This window comes from Heterocephalus glaber, unplaced genomic scaffold (genome assembly GCF_053883595.1).
Source record: "Heterocephalus glaber isolate CG9 unplaced genomic scaffold, H.glaber_assembly_v1.0 deba00001781, whole genome shotgun sequence".
Classification (NCBI taxonomy): Eukaryota; Metazoa; Chordata; class Mammalia; order Rodentia; family Bathyergidae; genus Heterocephalus; species Heterocephalus glaber.
Window position 1 is genome coordinate 9,502,220 of NW_028258467.1, and position 23,179 is coordinate 9,525,398.

Genomic DNA, 23,179 nt, shown 5'->3' on the forward strand with positions numbered 1-23,179 from the left:
GAAAAAAGATAGTGCAAACAGCATAAAAAAACCTGTTCAAAGAAGTAATAGTAGGGGCCAGGGATTGAGCTCAGTGGTTTTGCTGCCTGCTGCACAAGCCCAAGGACCTGAGTTCGAGCCCCGGTACCAAAAAAAAAAAAAAAAAAAAAGAAGAAGTAATAGGAGAAAACTTCCCATGTGTGGAAAAAGAATTAGATATACAATTAAATGAGGCATATAGAACTCCAAATAGCCATGATTAAAAAAAAAAACTGGGCCAGGGATTTAGCTCAGTGGTTCTGCCAACAATATGCTGCACACAAGAAACATTTAATTCAAAAAGAAATTCATACACTGATAGTCAAAGGATGGAAAACAATACTCCATGTGACAGGAATCTGGAAAAAGGCAGCAGTACCTACTCTATTTCCAGACAAAGTGAATTTCAGGTCAAGACTGATTAAGAGAAACAAAGAAGAAAAAAAAAAGAGAAACAAAGAAGGTCACTACATCTTGTGCCTTTCTTAAGGAAATAATCCAAGAGGAAGGGATAACAATCATAAATATATATGCACCAAATACCAATGCACCCAACTATAGAAAATAAATATTAATGGATATGAAAAATTAAATTAGCAGTAATACACTTGTAATGGGGGACCTCAATACCCCCCATCATAAATAGATATCAAAGGGCAATCAATACTTCCACTGCCTAGAAAGGGGGCTGAGGAGGGCTAAAGAAAGACAATAGAGACTTGTATACTTTAAAGTACATGGGGAGCTGGGAGGTCAGTGAATCACCGCAGGCAGACAAAGACATTCCAAGCTTGCCTCTATTTATTGGGTTCATACACTAATCAGAGGGAGTATCAGATAACTCAGAGGCTGATGGCAATCCTATGCTGATGAGGATCTTATGTTGATGAGGATGGTGAGATGAGTAAAACATTCTTACAACAGTAGGTGGGACTAGTTAAACTGACAAGGAATTTGTCCCTCCCCAGGTGAAACTTTTCTCTTTTTTATTACTACTCAGTTCTCAAAGAACCAGGACGTCTTCGTCTTCAGCTGATGTAATCTTGCCCTTGAGTGTCACAGCATCACGGAACCACTGAGGCCTCAGCTGTGACCAGAGGCAAAATTGAGTTATGTTTCTGCATGCCATAGCCAGCTCTTGGGCAAGGGCATTAGGCCTCAGACAGCCCAAATCATAATTTAATTATGAAATGATTTTCCCCAAAAGTATGCAGAATGGCCCTTGACAAATAGCTCAACTAGCCAAAAAAATCCACAAAGAAATACCAGAACTGAGCCAAACTTTTGAACAAATGGACTAAATGGAGTGTCCCACCCCACAACATCTGAATACACATTCTGCTGGCCTTGGTGGTGCAAGCCTATAATCCCAGAACTTGGAAGGCTGAGGCAGGAGGACTACTGCAAGTTTGAGGACAGCCTAGGCTACATAGTGAGTTCAAGGCCAGCCTGAACTACATAAGGAGACCCTGTCTCAAAAACAAAAAATAAGGGCCAGGGATTTAGCTCAGTGGTTCCGCCGCCTGCCTCAAAAGCACAAGGACCCGAGTTCAATCGCTGGTACCAAAAAAAAAAAAGAAAGAAAGAAACCCAAATCCAGCATCATTTCAGCAGCTTCACTACATCCACATTTTGAGCCAGGTGTGGTGGCACATGCCTGTAATCCCAGAACTCGGGAGGCTGAGGGAGCCTCACTGCAATTTCAAGGCCAGCCTGGGCTACATAGTGAGTTTAGGGTCAGTCTGAACTACAAAGGGAGACCCTGACTCAAAAAAGAACCCTAAAATACACATTCTTCTTAGCTGCACATGGGATGTTCTCCAAAATAGACCACATACTAGCTCATAGAACATGCTTAAGTAAATGCAAAGGAATTGAAATGATCCCATGCATATTATCAGACTATAGTGCAATGACATTGGAAATCAACAGCAAAAGAAACCACAAGAACTTCATAAACACCTGGAAATTAAATAACACCCTCCTGAACAACCAATGGGTCACAGATGAAATTAAAGAAGAAATGGGGCCGGGGATTTAGCTCAGTGGTTCCACTGCCTGCCTCACAAGCAGAAGGTCCCGAATTTGATCCCTGGTACAAAAAAAAAAAAAAAAAAGAAATTAGACAGTTTCTATAATTAAACAATAACGTCAATACAACATACTGGAACTTATGGGATGCAATGAAAGCAGTTCTACAAGGGAAATTTATAGTGGTGAATTCTCATATGAAAAGAATAGAGCAAGCTCAAATAAACAACCTAATGTTGAACCTCAAGTTTCTAGGAAAAAAGAGCAAGGCAAGCCCGAAGTTTGTATGAGGGAGGAAACTATAAAGATCAGAGCAGGATCCAGGGATGTAGCTCAGTGGCACCATGCCAACCTGGCAAGTGTAAGGTCCTGAGTTTGATCCCCAGTACCAAAAAAAAAGAAAAATATACAACCAAGTATAAAGATCACAGCAGAAGTTAATGCAATGGAGACTAAGAAAACAGTACATTGAAGGGTAGCAGGGATAAAATAAAATAAAATTTATTTAAAAAAAGAAAACAGTACAAAGAATCAATTAATCCAAGAGTTGGTTCTTTGAAAGATTAAATGAAATTGACAAACCCTTAGCAAACCTTATCAAAAAAAAAAAAACAGGTAAGACTCAAATCTATGCAATTAGGAATGAAAAGGGTAAAATCATAACAGATCTTGCAGAAATCCAGATTATCACTACCTACTTCCAGAGCCTGTATTCCAATAAGATGGAAAACACAGAAGAAATGGACAGATTCCTAAATACATATGCATTACCAATGCTGAATCAAGGAGATATAAAAATTCTAAATAAACCAATATCAGTCAATGAAATTGAAGATGTAATTAAAAACCTACCAATAAAGAAAAGCCCAGGCCCTCATGGATTCACTGCTAAATTCTACAAGAAATTTAGAGAAGACCTGATGCTGCTATTTCTCAAACTCTAATGAAATTGAAAGGGAAGCAATATATTCAAACTCATTCCTGGAAGCAAGCATTACCTTGACACCAAAGCTAGAGAAGGATTCAAGCAAAAAAGAGAACTACAGGCCAATCTCTCTAATGAACATAGATGCAAAGATCCTCAATAAGATCCTCAATGGCAAACAGAATGCAGCAAATCATCGAGGGTATACACCATGACCAAGTTGGATGCCTCCCAAGGATGCAGGGATGGTTCAACATATGCAAATCAATAAATATAATACACTACGTTAACAGAGGCAAGGACAAAAAGGGGTTACAGAGGATGAACACAATGGAGTTAGAGCACCCAGTGCACAAGAAGCTTCAGGCACAGACGTGGGAGGTGGGAAGGAAAAGAAGGTCTTGAATCTGTGGTCTGCTACTTTTCCTAGAATGTCAATTGGAAATGTCAGAGGTAAAGCCCATGAGATTCAAATGAAATCATGGCAGCAGAAGTATCTCAAAAGGTTACACAGCGCAAACGAATGCCCACTGTTTTAGTGGCAGCATCGATCATTTAAACCAGTGTGATTTCTGCATTTTTATGTGGGGGGTGTGATGACATAGCTAAATGCAATAATAATAAAACAGTACACTGGAAGGCAATCTGTTCGTATGCTGGAAGAAACTTGAATTACAAAGTCTACAAAGGTGATTGAGAGATTTTTAAGGACTATTATGACTCTCCTTGACTTTGGCTTGTGCCAGTCTTGGCTATCTATGAGGTCCTTCAAATGTTTTTGCTACACCAGATTACAGGTCACCCTTCTTTGCTCCTCATCCATCCTCTACCCTCTGTCCCCACGTCCATTCTTCCACTAGTTGGTTTTTTTTTGGTACCGGGGATTGAACTCAGGACCTTGTGCTTGCGAGGCAGGCTCGGTGCCACTGAGCTAAATCTCCGGCCCTCTTCCACTAGTTGTTAAAAACCATGCAGGGCATGGTGGCACATGCCTGTAATCCCAGCGCTCTTGAGGCTGAGGTAAGAGGATCCCTGCCAGTGCAAGGCTAGCCTGGGCTACATAGCAAGACCCTGTCTAAAAAAACCCCCCCAAAACAAAAAATACCCATTTCTTACTGATTCAATCTACTTCCGAGGAACATAGGGGGACATATGAAAAGACAGGCCCAACTGCAAAGGATGAGGCCAAATAATTACTGGCAAATGACATGCTTGTGAACCTAAAACCCTCTAGAGAGACAAGTCCTAGACAGCCGATTTCCTTCACTTGGCCAATGGTAACATCTACATCCACTAAGAACTAGCCATCAAGTAGAAAAATATGATGGGGGTGACTAGACAGGGTCTCCCTATGTAGCTCAGACCAGCCTTTTGAACTCACTACCTGGCCTAGGCTGGCCTCCTGCCTCAGCTTCCCAAGTGCTACCATTACAGGTGAGAGTGGCCACCACGCCCAGCTGAGAAATATGATTTTAAAAAGCATACCTTATGCTGGGCACAGTGGCACCTGTCTGTAGCCCCAGCTACTTGAGAGACTGAGGCAGGATTGCTTCAAAACAATTAATCCCAAAAACAGTCCCCTAAAAAAAAATCTTTTTTTTTTCTTGCTGTTATCCCTCCAGGAAAAATTGATCAGAAGGACTGGGGAGGCTGGTGCTACGGATGCCCGGGAGACATCCCACGTGCTGTCAGGCAGGTAGAGAGAGGCCGAGGTTTGTGCCTGTGACTAGGCTTGAAGCTATGTACCATCATCAGTTTTCCGTTTTTCTGCGGTGGCCTTGACTCTCTCAGTCACATCACGTGCTGACTCTCAGGAACTCAAGACCCTCCTAAGCCTTCTTGCTTTATCCAAGGGTTGAGCAAATGAAGTAAAGCAATTCCATCCACACTTCCCAATCTCCAGCCTCCAATACCCAGCCCCACCTCTCCACCCACAGGGCTCTAGGCGGGACCTGGAATCCTCCCTCATTTGTATAACTTCAAGGTTTCCTTAAGGCATGGTGCTAGATCAGAGAGGACTGCACTGTGGTCTTCCACCACCCAGTACACAGAGCAAGTACCCCTACAAGGGTACAAGCAAGAGTCTCACTGTCCAAGTATTGTCTATGACACTCTGATGATTAAATAAAGCAAAAAATGAATGGTAAATTCACAAATAAATACACACATTTAGCAATGGTCAGAACAAATGTCCACCAATTAAATGTTGTGAATTTCATTTTAAGTGTTATTTTCCTTAAGATTTAGCCCATAAACAGGGTGTGGTAGTACAGGAATGTAATCTCAGCATTGTAATCTCAGTACTCGGCAAAACTGAGGCAGAAGAATAGCAAGAACAAGCCCAGCCTGGGCAATTTAGTGAGTTAGCAAAACCCTATCTCAAAAGAAAAAAGAAAAAAGAGCTGGAGATGTAGCTCAGTGTGGAGGTCTGGGTTCAATCCCCAGTACCACACACACACAAAAAATTAGCCCATGGAAGTGAGGATGTAGTTCAGAGGTAGATGGCCTACCTAGCAAGCATGGGGCACTGCAATGAATCCCAGGATCCCAAGTACTGCAAAAAGAGAAGAAAAAGATTTAGCCCGTAGATGCCCATGTTTGCTTGTTACACACTGCATCCCATAGGATAGATGCTCACCTGCTATGCAGATGCCTTGGGGACCATCAAGTCATACCCATTTTTATAGTATTCTTGTTATCACTAATAGATTATTTCATTGTTTTATTAACTAGCAGTATAGTGTCTTTGCATACTAAAAAAAAAAGTAACAATGGCATGCTACACTGCACAATATTATTGAGATATAATTTTTGTATCATAAAATTCATTTAAGTGTGCAATTCAATATATATGTATATATGTATATATATGTGTATATATATGTATATATATGTATATATGTATATATATGTATATATATACATATATATATATATTTTTTGGTACCAGGGATCAAACTCGGGTCCTTGAGCTTTCGAGGCAGGCGGTGGAACCACTGAGCTAAATTCCCGGCCCCTACACTGCACAATATTGGTGCTGACTTTTTAAGTCACTCCCAGTCATACACTTATTTATTTATTTATTGGTACCAGGGATCGAACTCAGGTCCTTGTGCTTGCACAACAGGGGAGGAAACCACTGAGCTAAATCCCCGGCCACCTGTTTCAGTACCAAGGATGAAACCCAGGGGCTTGAGCATTCTAAGCAAGCACTCTTCTACTGAGCTTTACCCCCAGCTCTCAGATATGTTTATTAATGTAATGAGGTGACTTTAAATATTTTGTACAGATGCTTTTCAACTTATAAAATGTCATATCCTGACAAACCCATTGTAAACTGAACCTATCCTAAGTCAGTAATAGTTTTAATACATGGAGCTGGGGATGTAGCTCAGTGGCGCCACACCCGCCTGGCGAGTGCAAGGTCCTGACTTCGATCCCTGGTGGTGGTGGTGGTGGGGGTGACCAATATGGAACCTTCTTGTTGTAGTCAGAGTTTTGCAAGGGAATAGAATTAATACAGGACATACAATTTATAGGATTATTTTATAATAGTCCCCCAAAAGTTCAAATGCAGAGGAGTGCAAGAGGTCTAATCGCACACTAGAGACTCAAAGAATTCAGCCAAGGGCCTGGATCCCACAGCAATGTCCCACACAAGTCTGGCTGAAGGGCTAGAGTCCACGGTTATGTCCTCCATGAGTCCAGCCAGTGGCCTAGAGCCCACGGCAATGCCTCATGCTTGTCCCTAACGAGGATCTGTACCTGGAAGGCCCAAGGCCAGTGGTAGAAGCCAGAAAACCTGCACTGGTGGGGTGAAAGATTTGTTTCTTTAGGCTGGAGGGATCCACACTGGAGCCAGGAAGTGATGCTCATGGTGAAGATCAGAGCCCCCCTGAGGGCAACAGCAGCCATCCCAGTGACAGGAAGGACGTGAGCTCCTCCAGAGGAGCAAACAGCCAAGTTCACATCAGGAAAACCAACCGCAGCAAGCTTCTGCTAAAAATCAACAGCTGTGATCTTCCCCTTCAATTCTCTTTTTATGCTGTTGGCAACAATCCTCAGGTGGATTCCACATCCAAACCACGCTGATTCAGTTCAACTGGGGATTCCAAATTGACCATTAGTTAATCCACCACACTTCTGAACATCAGGGCTCAATCTAGTGCACTGTAAAATGTGCTTAGGCTGGGCGTGGTGTTGCACACTTGTAATCCCAGCTCTTGGGAGGCTGGAGCAGGAGGGTTGCTTCAAATTTGAGGCTAGCCTGGGCTATATAGCGAGTCCCTATCTCAAAAACACAAAACAAACCCAAAAAAGTGCTTAGAATATTTACTTTAGCCTACAGTTGGGCAAAATCATCTAACACAATGTTTTATAAGAAAATGTTGAACATCTCATGTACACACAGATGTTTATAGATACAATGGGACATAAAAACATAAAACACAACATCCAAAATGCTAGCAAGCCAGACATAGTGGCACAAGCCTGGAATTCCATCACTTTGGGAGGCTGAGGCAAGAGGATCACCACTTTGAGTCCTGCCTGAGCAATTTAGTGAGACTCTGTCTCAAAATAAAAAATACAAAGGGCTGGGAATATAGTTCAGCTTTAGAGCACCCCTGGGTTCAGTCACCAGTACCACCAAAAATATATATATTTTTTTGTTTTTTATTTTGTGAGACAGGGTATCGGTATGTAGTTCAGCCTGGCCTTGAACTCACTAAGTAGCCAGGCTGAACTCAAACTCACAGCAATCCTCCTGCCTCAACCTCTTGAGTGCTGGGATTATAGGTGTGCACCACCACGCCTGGTGTAACATGAATGATTTACAAACGTGTATGGTTGTCCTTATATGAGTATAAGAGGAGGCAAACGGTGATGAAACACAGCATCATGGGTACTGCTGGGTGGGGGTGGGCACTGCCGGAGTGGGGTGGGGGGCAGGTGGGATCTTTTAGGCGCAGGAAATGTTCTCTTTGTTGCCTATGTGGTGGTTGTGGGATGTGTACCAAGGTAAAAGGTCATCAAATACTGCACCTCAGATTACTGCATTATTCAAGCTTATGACAGGTCGGGGTCTATAAACTCACTGCATGCATTGCATTAACAAACACCAAACCACTGTCCCTAGAGAAAACACAAGTGAGTTTCCTGCAGACCTCTGGCCACATTTTTGTTAACTGCTTACGTTACATAGAGCTGATCCTGTAATAGAGAATGAACGCCCAAAGGCACTGGAACTCCTACCTGTATGAAGCTTCTCTATTTCTGCATTAGGCATGTGGCCACCTTTTTATCCTCTGGATCACAAGATTGTCCTCCAGCTTGATGCTCCGTGGATATCCTAAACAGTGCAATTGCCTATGAAAAAGCACAAAAATGCAAACCTCAGGCACTAAATAAACTGCAATAGGGAATTTGTTTACTTTTTTTTTTTTTGTAGTACCAGGTTGAACCCAGGGCTTTGACACTGAGCTATACCCGCAGAACTTTTTAAAGTGTTTCATTTTGAGGCACGATCTCCCTAAGTTGCCCACGCTGGACTCAAACTTGTGATTTTCCTGCTTGGCTTTTCAGAATGCTGAGATCACACGTGCGCACCACTACACCTGGCTGAATTTTTTTTTTTTTTTTGGTACCGGGGATAGAACTCGGGCCCTTGCGCCTGCGCAGCAGGTGTTGCAACCACTAAGCTAAATCCCCGGCCCCACCTGGCTGAATTTTTAATTCCTATCCTGTATCTGGGGCCCTGTTTGGCTGGGCTGGAATCCTGTTTGTACTGAGGGCCTCACATTTTTCACTACGACCAGTGTGTCAGCAAATGACCTCAAAAGTAGTGCAAGTACTGGTTTAGGGGTTCCAAATAAAATTTAATGAGTAGGTAAATTCACAAAAAATGAGGATTATTGTCTAACTCAATTTAAAGTTTTAAGAAAATAGGAACTGGACATGGTGGTACATACCTATAATCCCAGCACTTGGGAGCCTAAGGCAGGAGGATTGCCTGGGTTTGAGGCCAACCTGGGCTACATAGTGAATTCAAGCCTGAACAATATAGGGAGTTCCTGTCTGAGAAAAAATAAATAAATAAATAAGGTGACTCTCTGGACATTAGAAAATTAGCTGTCCAATACATTTTCCAGTATAGACTTGATTGGTTTCCCACACTGTTCATAAGTCAGTCTCTTTCTCCATCATTTTCGCTCCCCGCTCAGAGAGAAGCATTGGTTGAGTGCCTGCTGTATGCCCAGACATGGCCATGTGACATAAATGACAAATGCCTCAGAAGTGAAGGACAGATTTGGCTGGGGATGCAGCTCAGTGGTCCAGCACTTGCAGCTCAGAGCTTCCACCCCCACCACCACAAAAGCAGAAAAAGAGAAAAGGCTCTTCAGGTAAACTCCTCTGCACAGGTGCAAGCAGGCATTTTCTTAAATACCTTTTGGTTTGGTTTGGTTTGGTTTTTTGAGACAGTGTCTCCCTAGGTGGCACAGGCTGGCCTGGACATTGAGATCCTCCCGCCTAAGACTCGAAGAGCGCTGAGATTACAGGGCTGCATCCCCAGGCCCAGCTCTGGTTTCTTCAACAGAAAAATCAAGGACACGTGCTGAAAAGTTAAGATCCTAAAGATATAAAAAGGCACAGAAAGGAAAGTAACCCAGCCCCACACCTCCTGAATGCCATGAATTTTTCTTTCTTGTAGTGCTGGCCACTCAGTGCCATCAAGCTAAACCCCTAGCCCTTCTTTATACAGCAAATTTGGGGGGTTTTGAAAATTTGCCCATGGCCTCCTCTCTCACAACTCAAATAACCTTAATTTCAGTCCCAGAGCAGCTTACAGAGGAGGCTTCGGCAAATGGGATCACTTCTCTCAGCTTCCCGGGGGCTATTCTGTTACCACCGAGAGGCTCCTGGACTCATTTCTTAGGGCATGAGATGACATCGCCTAGGAATTTTCCAGACAGTTTTGAGGGTATATTTCAGGTTTCTACATGTCCAAAGGGTGTCTGGGAATCTGGGGTGTGTGTGTGTGGGGGGGGCATTCAGGTATGACACCTTGGGCTCCACTGGGAGGCCTGGGCAGGTGCTGCCTCTGTGGACGGGCATCCTGGCGCTCACCGCACAGGGCCCTGGGAGTCAGACGCAGCCCGCAGAGCCACCTGCGCAACTTTCTGTGAGGACTGGCACAGCAGAGCAGAGCTCTGCATCTTTCGCTTCCCTCCCCTCTCCCTTCCCCTCCCCCTCCCTTTCTCTCTCCCCTCCCTTCCTCTTCTTTCTTTCTTTGCTGAGGGTGAAACCCAGGGCCTCTCACAACCTAGGTAAACGCTCTGCCACTGACCAACATGCCCAGCCCTAAAGTTCTACAGCATTGCAGGGGATTTAGCTCAGTGGTTCCCGCACCTGCCTTGCATCCGAGTTCGATCCCTGGTACAAAAAAAAAAAAGTTCTACAGCATTTTCAAAAACTGTTGTTTTGTTTACAGTACTGTACTAGGGATTGAACCTGGGGCCTTCTCACTGAGCTATATTCCTAGCCTTTTAAAAAATTCTACTTTTTTTTTTTTACACATTTTAGTTAATGTATTGCAATAAATTGGATTACACAGTTGTGGAGCTGCCAGACACATCTGAAATCTGTAGAGCAGGCATCAGGACAGGCAGACTGGAACCCTCAGGAAGAAGCTGAACTGTGGTCCCCAGAACTAATTTCCTCATTAAAATTCTACTTTGAAAATAGAGTGAATTTGGGAGGATTATTTCACTCAAAAATAAAAAAACAAATACATACATACATAAATAATACTTTTATTTTGAGGCAAGCTAAATGGACTAGGCTGGGCTTGAATTTATAATCCTCCTGCATCAGTCTCCCAGAGTGGCAGGATTAGAGCAATGTGCCACTGTGCCCAGCCTGACAAACACTTCTAATCCAGGCATGGTAGGTAGCATAGACCTACAGTCTCAGCTATTTGAGAGGCTGAGGCAGGAGGATCCCTTGAGCCCTGGGATTCAAGGCCAGTCTGCGGAGTATAACAAGACACTGTCCCTAAAACAAACAAACAAACAAACTACTTTTAGAGTAGGTGGACAGTTTCTTACCAATCATAAATTTACCATATAAACGCCCATTCCATGCTAAGTATCTATCTCCCCCCCCCAAATGATAATATAGGGCCCCACAGAATTGTACACAAATGCTTAGAGCAGCATTGTTCACTGTAGTTCATAGTGAAAGCAATGAGATGCCCATCAGGTGATGAATGGATATATAAAACACAGACTCTATACAATGGAATTTTAAAATTTTTATTTTATTGTTTCTAGGATCTTGCTAAATTGCTCAGTTGCCCAGGCTGGTCTCAAACTTGTGATCCTCTTGTCTCAGCTTTCCAGAGTGCTGGGATCACAGGCATGCACCACCATACCCAGCTCATACAGTGGAATAGTATCCAGCTTTAAAAAGGAACAAAGTGCTGGGGATTTAGCTCAGTGGTTCTGCCACCTGCCCTGCAAGTGCAAGGGCCTGAGTTTGATCCCTGGTACCAAAAAAAAAGTTATTGAGATAAAAAGGAACAAAGTATTAACCTACTACAGGGAGATGAACCTTGAAAACATTTTGTTTAGTGAAAGAAGCCAGATGCAAATGGCCAGATTATGATATGATTCCATTTCCACGAAAAGGCCAGAAGACGCAAATCCATGGAGGTGGAAAGTAGATTAGTGTTTGCCTGGGGCTGGTGGAGGGAACAAGATTCACTGTAAGTAGACTTGAGGGACCGTTTTAGAATGACAGAATTAGATTACAGGGATAAACCAGGTGTGGTGGTACAGACCTCGCATCCCACCTACTCAGGAGGCTGGGGCAGGAGGATCACAAGTTCCAGGACAGCAGGAGCAATTTAGCAAGACCCTGTCTCAAATAATCAAAAGTGATGAGGATTTGGGTATGGTGGCACCTGTAATCTCAACACTCTGGGAGGCTGAGGCAGGAGGACTGTAAGTTTGAGCCTAATCTAGGCAATTTAATCATTTAGGAGACCTAGTCTCAAAAAAACAAAGCAAACAAACAAACAAAAAGGACTGGGGATGTAGCTCAGGGCAAAGACCTTGGTTTCAATGTGAAAAAAGGGCCAGACATGCAGCTCAGTGGTGAGTGCCTACCTAGCATGCATGAGGTCCTGGTTCAATACTTTTTTTTTTTGCTACCGGGAATCAAACACGGGTCCTTGAGCTTGCGCAGCAGGCGCTGAAACCACTGAGCTAAATCCCTGGCCCACCTGGTTCAATTCTTGATACCAAAAAAAAAAACCCAAACCTTTCTATATATATATGGATGGTTGGACAAACATGACAAAATATTGAAGCTGGGCCAGGTATGTAGCTCAGTGGTGCTGTGCCTGCCTGCCAAGTGCAAGGTTCTGAGTTTGATTCCGGTACTGAAAAAAAAAATTTTTTTTTAAAGTACTGAAGCTGAGTAAGACAATGCAGGCCTGTAATCTCAGCACTCAGGAAGCTGTGGCAGTAGGACCTAGCATTCAAGAACAGTTTAGGCTACATAGCTAATCCCTATCTCCAAAAACAAAAGAAAAAAAGTCACTGAATCACATACTTAATAGAGGTTAATTTTTTTGTTGTTGTTATTGGGGATGGAAACCAGGTCCTTGCATGCTAGGCAAGTGCTCTGCCACTGAGCCGTATCCCCGGCCCTTTATTTATTTGTTTTTTAATTTTGAGATAGGATCTCACTAGGTTGCCCAAACTAGCATGAATATCTGGCTTCATTTCTTTCTAAATCAAATCGTTTTCGGCACTGCCCAGGCCACCAGCAGGGAATGATTCATTTACAACCCTCTGGCCTCACTTCTGCCAGAGGAGAAAGAAGACTGAAGGAACATGTCAGCGGGTGGTGGGAAGAAAAGTGAGGCAGGTGAGGGGTGACAGGCGAAGGGTGCTCTTCCCAGCCAGGGGCCGGGAAGGAAGGTAGCCAGCAAGGAAGGTGACAGATTGCCAGCCCTGGGGCTTCTCTGGGTGAGGAATTCTGAGCTGAGGCAGGACTGATGGTCCCCTCACCCCAATTACTCTGAAAATGGGGCAAAGCAGCTACACTGGCTGGGAGCCCCATGTTCCAGGACGGTGCCCACAGATCCTGACACTGTGCCTCACACGGAAGTGTAAACAGGCCATCGAGTCTGATACAAAATGTCCTAAGTAATGATAGTGACAGTTAGCTCAGATACCTGTTTAGGGTCAGCCCTGGGAGGGCCAATGTCTGGGGCAGCTTCACACTTGGGCCTCAAAGGCAATCTGCTGAGTAAATGAATGAGGCAGGTGGGGGTGTTTTTAATCTCTCTTTTTCTTGTTCTTTTTTGGTACTGGGGATCGAACTCAGGACCTTGTGCTTGTGAGGCAGCTGGCTGCACCACTGAGCTAAATCCCTAGCCCTCTCTTTCTTTCCCTTCCTTCCTTCCTTGACAAAGTCTCACTAAGTAGTTCCAGCTGTTCTTGAACTCAGTGGTGATCCGCCTGCCTCAGCCTCCCAAGTGTTGGGATCGAAGGCGAGTGCCACCACGCCTGCTTCATTTTTTTTTTTTTAATAGCACAACATTTATTGTACATTTTAGGGCTTGCTTCATTTTTACCTAAGGGTAAAATGGGATCCAACTCCCCAAGAGGAACCCAGTGGGACCTGGGGGTGGGGCAGGTGTAGGCCTCCTCTGCCTGCTCCACCTGGGCCGCTGCCCACAGAGGGCCCAGCCCACACAGAGCCCGGTGAGTGTGCGTGGAATGGAGGGATGGTTGAGTGCGTTCGTGAGTGCAGTCCTGGCACACAGAAAGAGCGCGGGGCGTGTGTGCTGAGGGACTGAGCGAGGCCGGGAACGGAAGGGTGGCGATGCTCAGTGTGCCTGGTCTCCGCCAACATCGGCCCCTCTGCAGTCCTGCCAGGTCCTCCCCGTCCTGTCCTCGCAGGGCCGGAGTGAGTGAGACCCCACGTGGCTTTGAAAGGCACCGGAGATGGAAACTATAATAACCAACAAAATCGAACAAAAACTCCCCCAAAGGGAGGGGGACAAAAATAACAAACACACACGCACGCACGCACACCCATCTGCTCCCTGCCGACTGTCCTAGAGCCCAGATGCGGCGGCCCTGACAGGCGGAGCAGAAGGAGGAGAAACTCTTCTGGCCCGGCAGCTGAGGGAGGGAGGCGACTGTCGCCCGTGAGAGGAGAACTCGCCCCTGTGGACTTCTCCGCAGACCGCTGCTCGGCTCCCGGCACAGCCTAGCTCTGCTCCCTCCCCCTGCGCGTCTCCCTCTCCCACACTTCTTCCCGGACGCGACCTTTAAACGGAGCGGTGAAGCCAGACAAAGAGGGTGGGAGGAACCTGAGAGGCCAAGGCTCCCGGAGAGGCTGGGGCGGGGCCGAGGAGCAGCTCGAGTTTAGCCAGTGAGAGGCCTTGGGGTCCAACCCCAGCCTGAGAAGGGAAAAAGAAAACAGCCCCGGAGGAGAGGCGGCTGTGGCTCTACGCGGACAGCGGAAGACTGGGAGGGCCCGGGCCAGCGGGTTGCGCTTCTAATCTTTTTGTGCTCAATATGCCGGTCGTCCTTGGGCGCACTTCCACCTTCTCTGCCAAGAGCACCTTCAGAAGCTGACCCCGGGCTGCTCCTGGCCATAAGTGGACATCCCCGCCTCTCCCAGCACCTGTCCAAGTGCCTCACCCCCACCCAGGCTCCTGGGGTTGGCCTGAACCTTTCGTACCTGCCCTCCTGCTTCCTTTCCATCTACAGGGTGTCGGCTCCACTCAACTTACGAGTGACTGTTTATTGAGCACCTACTGGATGCCAGGCCTTGTGCTGGGTGCTGGGGACACCGTGGAGAGAAAAGCTGCTAGTGTGAGCTGGCTTCCCTCTGACCTCTTTACTTTGGTCCCTGGCCTCTGCTTCCCCAGCTGTTGCTTTGTGAGGCTGGCGGCAGGCGTGGAACGTTCAAGTGGCGCTTTCCCAAGGGCCGGGGACCCACCGTTACTAAGCTACCCAGTGTCTATCCAGTCCTGACACGGGCAGAATGATTTGGACCCAGGACCCCGCGTCCTCTCCGTTCTGCCAGAGCAAGGAAAGAACCAGCAGGAGCCGGAAGTGGTGCTGCGCGCCTGTAATCCCAGCACGGGGAGGCTGAATGAGGCAGGAGGTGTCCAAGTTCAAGGCCAGCCTGGGAAACTTACCACCCAAATGAGACCCTGGCTCAAGATTTAAAAACATGAAAGCGGGCCAGGGCTATAGCTCAGTGTAAGAACCCTGAGCAGGGCTGGGGGCTTAATACCCAGTACAGAAACAGTAACAACAACAACAATCCAAAGAACAAGAACAATAACAAACAAAAACCAGCCTTGTGGCCAGCTGCTCTGGATGTCCCACACATAGACTGCCATTTCCCCTTCCCTGCTGAGCTTCTAAGAGGAAGCAAGCGCGGGTAAGCCTGGAGGATTTTTATTTATTTAGAGCCAGGGTCTCACTTTGTAGGTTAGGCTGGTTTGGAACTCTGTGCAGCCGAGGGTGGCCTTGAACTTGAGGCGATCCTCTTGTCTCAGGCTCCAGAGTGCTGGGATTTACAGGTCTGTGCACTGCCACACCCTGCCTGCCCCAGGTGCAGATTCTTCAGCCTCCCGGGCCCCACCCCAACCCAAAATGACTAACAAAGGCAGTGGCTGGACACCTTTTAAGAAGCCCCAGGTAAAGGCCAGATGTTTCAAGTATTTGATTGTGCTGAGGATCACCCCAGGGCCTCATGCATGCTAGGCAAGCGCCCTACCACTGAACTACACCCTCAGCCCAAGTATTTTATTTCATTTACTTTTTTTTTTTTTTCATTTACTTGTTTTTTTAAAAAAATTTTATTTTATTGGTACATTTTAGGTATACAATATAATGACATTCATCATTGGAAATTTGCACCTTTACATAACCTCTCAGTTCTTATTTTTTCCCCCTTCCCCTGCCCTCCCTTCAACCTCCCCATCCCTCCCTATTTACAAAGACTTTGTTTCCATTTTTTCATTTTCTCATATTAATTCCATTCCCTTCTTTCCTTTCCCCTACCTCCCACTTCCCCTTCCCCTTTGCCCCTTCCTATTTCACATGATCTATTATACCTTTTAGTCCTTATTTTCACTTTCGGTTTCTCACACTAGAGAAACTATTAGGTATTTACACATGTGTCCTATTTATTTCACTTAAGAGTATTGCCTAAATGTGCATCCATTTACCAATAAATGTCTCTAATTTCTCATTTTTTATGGCTGAGTAGTACTCCACATTTTATTTTTTAAAAAAACACATTTTCTTGGCCTGGGGATTTAGCTCAGTGATTCCGGCGCCTGCCTCGCAAGCACAAGGTCCGGAGTTCCATCCCCGGCACAAAAAAAAAAAAAAAAAAAAGTGAACATTAAAAAAACACATTTTCTTTATCCAGTCTCCAGTTGATGGGCATTTGGGCTATTTCCAAGTTTTAGCTATTACAAACTGTGATGCTATGAACATGGGTGTGCATATATCACTGTAGTGTGATTCTTTAATTCTTTTGGGAAGATACCCAGCCAGGGAATAGCTGGGTCAAATGGGACTTCCAGTCCTAGTTCTCTGAGGTATCTCCATACTGATTTCCACAGTGGTTGCATCAGTCTACACTCCCACCAGCAGTGGAGAAGGGTTCCTCTTACTCCACAGCCCCGCCAGCATTTGTTATTGGTTGATTTGATAGCGGCCATTCTTTCTGGGGTGTGGTGGAATATCAGTGTTGTTTTCATTTGTATCTCTTGAATGACCAGTGATGTTGAACATTTTTTCATGTTTATTTGCTATTTCTACTTCTTTGAGAAATGTCTGTTCATTTCAGATGCCCATTTTTGGATTGGGTCTTTAAATTTGGGAGGTCTGATTTTTTCAAGTTCTTTATAGATTCTAGATAGTAGACCTTTGTCTGAGGGACCGCTGGTGAAAATTTTTTTGGTGGCTTGTCTCTTCAGACTGCTGTGCAGAAGCTTTTCTTTTCTCTTTTTTTTTGGTGCCGGAGATCGAACTCGGGTCCTTGCGCTTTCAAAGCAGGCAGCAGAACCGGGAGGCAGAACCGCTGAGCTAAATCCCCGGCCCTGTGCAGAAGCTTTCTAGTAAGACGAGATCCCACTTGTTGATTGTTTGTGCTAGTTCACAGGCTGCTGAGGTTTTGTTCATAAAATCTTTTCCTACACCAACCTGCCTCTCAAGCACAAGGACCCGAGTTTGATCCCCAGTAACAAAAAAAGAAAAAGATTCATGGTGAGTTTCAGACTGGCCTGAACTACACAGGGAGAAACTGTCTCCAAAAAACTCAAAATAAACAAAAAAATGCCCCCCAAAATACTTTTTTAAAAATTAAAAAAAAAATTCTAAATGGGGGTAACTGAGGTGAAGATGAATAGCTTTTTCTGTTTCTTTATTCACCTTTGTAACGGCTGGCGGGCTCCCCTGGTTGTAGACAGCTACGGTAGGTAGAAATATTGTAGGCAGTCAGACAGAGCTGGGCCCTGAGGAAGTCAATGCAGAGGATGAGAACACACAGAAGCTATGGCTGGAGGTGCAGCTGAAGAGGATTAAAATCACAATGGCCAGATTTGCACACTTTCCAAAAGGATGAACAGAAGCTAGAGATTACTGTACCACCCTTTTGGGACTTCCCGTATGGATAGATCATTTTCTTTTTAGGGGTGGGCCATCCTCTCCTACCCACCAAGGCTAAAACCACTAAGACTAAGAAGTCTAAAACTACAGACTATGGACCAAGGTTTATGATGTCATCCACATACCCTTGTTACTACCGGATCAATATTACCTAAGCAACTGTACTTGTAATCTTATTGGTTGATTATAGTTTTTACCCACGTTGTACCCACCCCTCATGATTTTGCTCTATAAAAGTTCCTTTGAGAAGTGGTCTCCTTGGCAACTCATTCAGGACCCCTCCTGTCTCTCAGGAGCTATTCTTATTCCCCATTGCTATTCCCCAATAAATTTTCCTACTCTTAACCTCTGTTGTTCCTTAGGATTCATTCTTCGACTTTGGGGAACATGAACTCAACATATCTGACATCTAGGGTGTTGGGAATTACATTTATTTCCCTTACATTATTCTTTTTTTTGGGTACCAGGGATTGAACTTAGGTAGGACCTTGAGCTTTCGAGGCAGGCGGCAGAACCACTGAGCTAAATCCCCGGCCCTCCCTTACGTTATTCTTGTATCAACCTGGGTCTAGAAAATATCCGTGTTCTTAATTTCCTATCACTCTTAATTGGGCTCACAGTAAAAAGCAAGAGCAAACATTTACTTGGGAAGCACTGGGCAAATGTGTGTGACATTTGCATCCACATTCACATGTTTACCTTTGCAATACTCCCAGGACAGTATTCTAGGGTTAGTTCCATTTTTCAGAGGAGGAAACAAAATAACCCATCTGAAGTCAGTGGCTGCTAGAGGAGCGGTTTGCTGTGGCAGAGTTGGCTACCGGACTTCATGGGTCTTTTCTTCTCGTGTCCGTGACTGCACCTTTACCAGGTGCCCTATTTTTTTTTTTTGGTGATGGGGACTGAACTCAAGGCCTTCTCACTGAGCTACATCCTCAGCCCTTTTTATTTTTTAATTGTTAAAATTTACATTAGTACATGTTTGCAGTACACAGTGATTACATTCATGATGAGGAGTAGACATGTGTACATAACACATTTAAATTCTTCTTACTTCCCCTTCCCTTCACCTCCTTCCTCCCTCCAACTCATGGTCCCTTCCTAGCCCTTATTTATTTATTTATTTATTTAGGTACTGGGGATCGAACTGGGGTCCTTGCGCTTGCTCAGCAGGCGGTGAAACCACTGAGCTAAATCCCCGGCCCCCTAGCCCTTTTTTTTTTTTAAAGAATAAACTTTAATTGCCCTTTTTACAATTTTTTTATTTTGAGACAGGATCTCACCGAGTGGAGCCAGGCTGGGGCTCTAACTTGTAATTCTCCTGCCTCAGCCTCCCAGGGTCCTGAGGTTACAGGCATGTGACACCACACGAAGTTTGAAATAAAGGACTGTTAAGAGCCAGGTGTGGTGATGCATGCCTATAATCCCAGCACTCAGGAGGCTGAGTCAGGAGGATCTTAAAGAGTTCAAAGCCAGCCTGAATTACAGAGCAAGACTTTGTCTCAAAAGAAAAAAAAAAGAAAAACTAAAATAAGGACTTATCCAAGTTTGGCTGGCAAGATCAATGTAAGCATAGAGAGGTTCTAAAAAGAAGGAAAAGGGAAGCAGAAGAGTCAGAATGAGGGATGCAGAATACTGAAGCTGCCAGGTGTGGTGAGGCATGCCTGTAATACCAGCACTCAGGAGGCTGAGGCAGGAGAAATGCTGTGAGTCTGAGGCTAATCTAGGCTACTTGGTGACTTCAAGGCCATCCTGAACTATATAGTGAGACCCTGTCTCAAAAAACAAGAGTATGAAATGTTAGTCAGGAGCTGTGGCATATGCCTGCAATCTCAGCTATTAAGGAGACTAAGGCAGGAGGATCTCAAGTTTGCACCTACCATGAGTAATTTAGCAAAGCCCTGTCTCCAAATAAAATAAACAGGGCTTGGGATGTGGCTCAGTGTGGTAGAGGACTTGCCTAGCATGTGTAAGGCCCTGGGCTTGATCCCTAGTACTGGAAAAAAAAAATAGAGTGAGTTCTTGCCTATATCAGAGTTCCCTCTTTCCTCCTTGACAACCTAGTGATCCTGAGCAAGTTATGTCACCCTCTGAACCTCAGTCTTCACATCTATGGAATGGGGTGGGTCCAATAGTATCCTCCGCATGGGGGAGTGAGGAGCCAGTGAATTCACTCGTAAGGTGCTGTGAGTGGTGCCCGGCACACGGTGATGCATAGTCTACGTTTGTGGTTGTCAGACATTAGGGCTCTTCAGCTATTTACACAAACATTTAGTTATGAATTTCTTTTTTCTGTGCTGGGGATCCATCCCAGGACCTTGTGTATGCTAAGTAAGTGCCCCACCACAGAGCTACATTCCCCAGATCTGCATTCTTCAGTTGTTTGTTTTTGTTGTTGTTGTTGTTTGAGACAGGGTCTCACTATGTAGCTCAGGTTGGCCTCAAACTCATGGCATTCCTCCTGCCTCAGCCTCCTAGGTGCTGGGATTACAAGTGTGCACGACCATGCCTGGCTAGTTTTTTTTCCCTTAGTTATTAACATTTGAATTTGACTATTTTAAGAAAAACAAACAACAGCAGCAAAGGCATTTGAGGGAGGTGCAAGGATAGATCAGAGAAGTGGAAAAGCCTGAACAATCTGGACCTCAGCGAGGGACTAGAGCCGCCATGCAGGTCTGGAAAGTGGGGTTTAACAAACTTCAGGCTCCCTGCTGTCAGGCAGGCCACAAATTCAGTTTCCAAGGAGAGTACAGCTCTAGCACACCCTTATCCTTTGGTTCCTTGATTGACAATGCCTTCTCAGCTGAAAGTAACTGGGAAAGACTTTTGTTTCTGTTTTGCAATGCTGAGGACAGAACTCAAGCCCTTGCCCATGCTAGGTAAGCACTTACCTCTACATCCCAACCCCAAGAGTAGATTCTCAAAAGAAAATTGAGGGGCTGCTGCCGCAGGAGGATGTGTAGGTAATATTTCACTCTGGGTTGTGTCAGTTTTCCCATCGCTAGGACACGATATCCAACACCCACAATTTAATGGAAGAGAGGTTTAATCTGACTCTTGGTTCAGCGGATTCAGTCCATGGTCAGCTGGCTCCAAGTCAGAAACATCATGGCAGAAGGGCGTGGTGGAGCAAAGCTGCTCAGGTCAGGGCAGCTGGGAAGTGGAGCAGGGGAACAGTACCAGAAAGGAAGGGGTGAGGGATCAGATTGTAGTGCCCAAGGCCATGCCTCTATGATCCATGCAGACACACACAGAATGTGCTACACCAATCCGTGTGGCTCCCAAGCCAACCAGTTGACGTGATGAACCTTAGGCATAACATGGGTACAGCTAACTCATCAAACAATATTGTATGGATTAGAGTATGATTCCCTGCTCCCCTCACACACAGCTTAAATGCAGCCCTGCGCCTGGGCTGATGGCTTCACAAGCAGATAAGCCACTGGCTTCACCCCAGGTTCCTCCTTGCTATATCCTCTTCCAGGCAACAGAGATAGAGATTGAGAGAAAGACACTGTATGTCTAGGACCAAGCTCTGGAGCTGCCACAGTCCTCAGGGGGCTTTAAGGAGAGGAAGAAATCAGGTTGGTGAGGGAAAGAAGAATAAATCCCACTTGCAGAGAGAAACAGAGCCAGGAGCCTCTTGAAATGCAAACCTGGGCTGTTTCCCATTTCTGGGCCCTCCTGAGGCTTAGGTTTTGTTGAGATGCTGTGTCCTTATCGTCTACCCTCCCTCTTGCTGAGCTGACAGCATTCCTGCTCGGCACATGTGGGATTTGGTTTTCTTTTTTTTTGGTACTGGGGATCGAACTTGGGATCTTGTGCTTGCGAGGCAGGCACTGAAACCCCTGAGCTAAATCCCGGCCCTCATGTGACATTTGGTCACAGCTACCACTGTCCTGGGTTAACAGGGAGAGGTTTGGCAAACCTCTTGGGAGGTAAGATTCAGGTTACACCCAGTTGACTGAGGGGCTGTGGGAGGTGGTGCCAGGTGTCCCTGGAGGGAGTGCTGAAAAGTGACGATGTCTGGTTCTCTGCAGCTGATGGATGAGAATATATCCACCTCCACTCCCAGAGCTGCAGCTATTCTAGGAACGCAGCCCTGGCAGCAGTGAGAAGCTCACACAAGGAGCTGGCTCTGTGGGTGTACGAAAAGAAATCCCTCTGATGAGCCCTAAAAGTGTCTTGCTAGACAGTTGCCCTCCAACAGTGAATCCGTATCTGGTGTCATGGTCAGCGTGGCGGTGGGTCCTGCCTCTCCACAGAGCGCCAGGGAGCCTGGGGGCAGAGTTACGGTATATCAGGCCTGCAGTTTCTGAGTACTGATTGATCAATATAGTGTGCAAGTTCAGCACAACCTTGAGTCCTTTCTCAGGGTCACAGCAACCTCAGTGATGATGGTACCGAGATGGGGTGAATACTTGAGCCCCTCTCTGTGCAGCCAGCAATGCTGCCAATGCACCTGTCCACCTTTCCTCTCAAGTCCTCCTGGGAGAACTTCCTGTGGTCCTGGGCTGGACTTCCCTTCTCTCAAGCAGCCCATGGCTCTGGCCACAGGATTGGCTCATGAGAAAGGCATGTGATCCCTGCTGGGCCAATCAGAGTCTAAACATTCTCTTTCCAAGGCAGCCTGAAGCCACTGGGAACCATTGCTTCTGCTACATAGAGAGGACATCAGTGCACAATAGAGACGAAAGAAGAAAAGAGAGAAGGGAGGGGGAGAGAGAGAGAGAGAGAGAGAGAGAGAGAGAAAGAGAAGAGGGAGGAAGAGAGGAAAGCAGAGAGAGGCAGGGACAGAGAGACAGAGGGAAAGAGAGAAAGACAGAGAGAGGCTCTTATACACTCTTTTCTTTCTTTTTTTTTTTTTTTTGAGACAGGGTCTAGCTATGTGATTCAGGCTGGCCTTGAACTCATTGTGTAGCCCAGGCTGCTTTCAAACTCATGGCCATCCTCCTGCCTCAGCCTCCTCCAAGTGCTGGTATCACAGGCACGTGCCACCACACCCAACCTCTTATATATTCTTTTTTTTTTTTTTTGGTACCAGGGATCGAACTCGGGTCCTTGCACTTCTGCAGCAGGCGGCAAAACCACTGAGCTAAATCCCCAGCCCCTCTTATATATTCTTGAAGTTCCCTGTGACTTCATCAATCAGTTACCATCAGGCCTAACTCTTAGGGCTTGGATTTTCATTCTACTATGTGTTTGGAGACCTCCAGTTTATATGATTTTGGAGAAAAAACTTAATTATAATTATAATATTGCTAAAAAAGAAGCCACAGGCTGGATTTGATCCCTGAGCTGTAATTTACTGACTCTTGATCTAATGCATCAAAGATGGACATATGCTAAGCATGGTGGCACATACCTGTAATTCCAGCCCTCGGGAGGCTGAGGCAGGAGGATTGCCATTAGTTTGAGGCCAGCAAGACCTTGTCTCAAAAATAAAAACAAACAAACAAACAAAAAAGATGAACATATAATTTACACA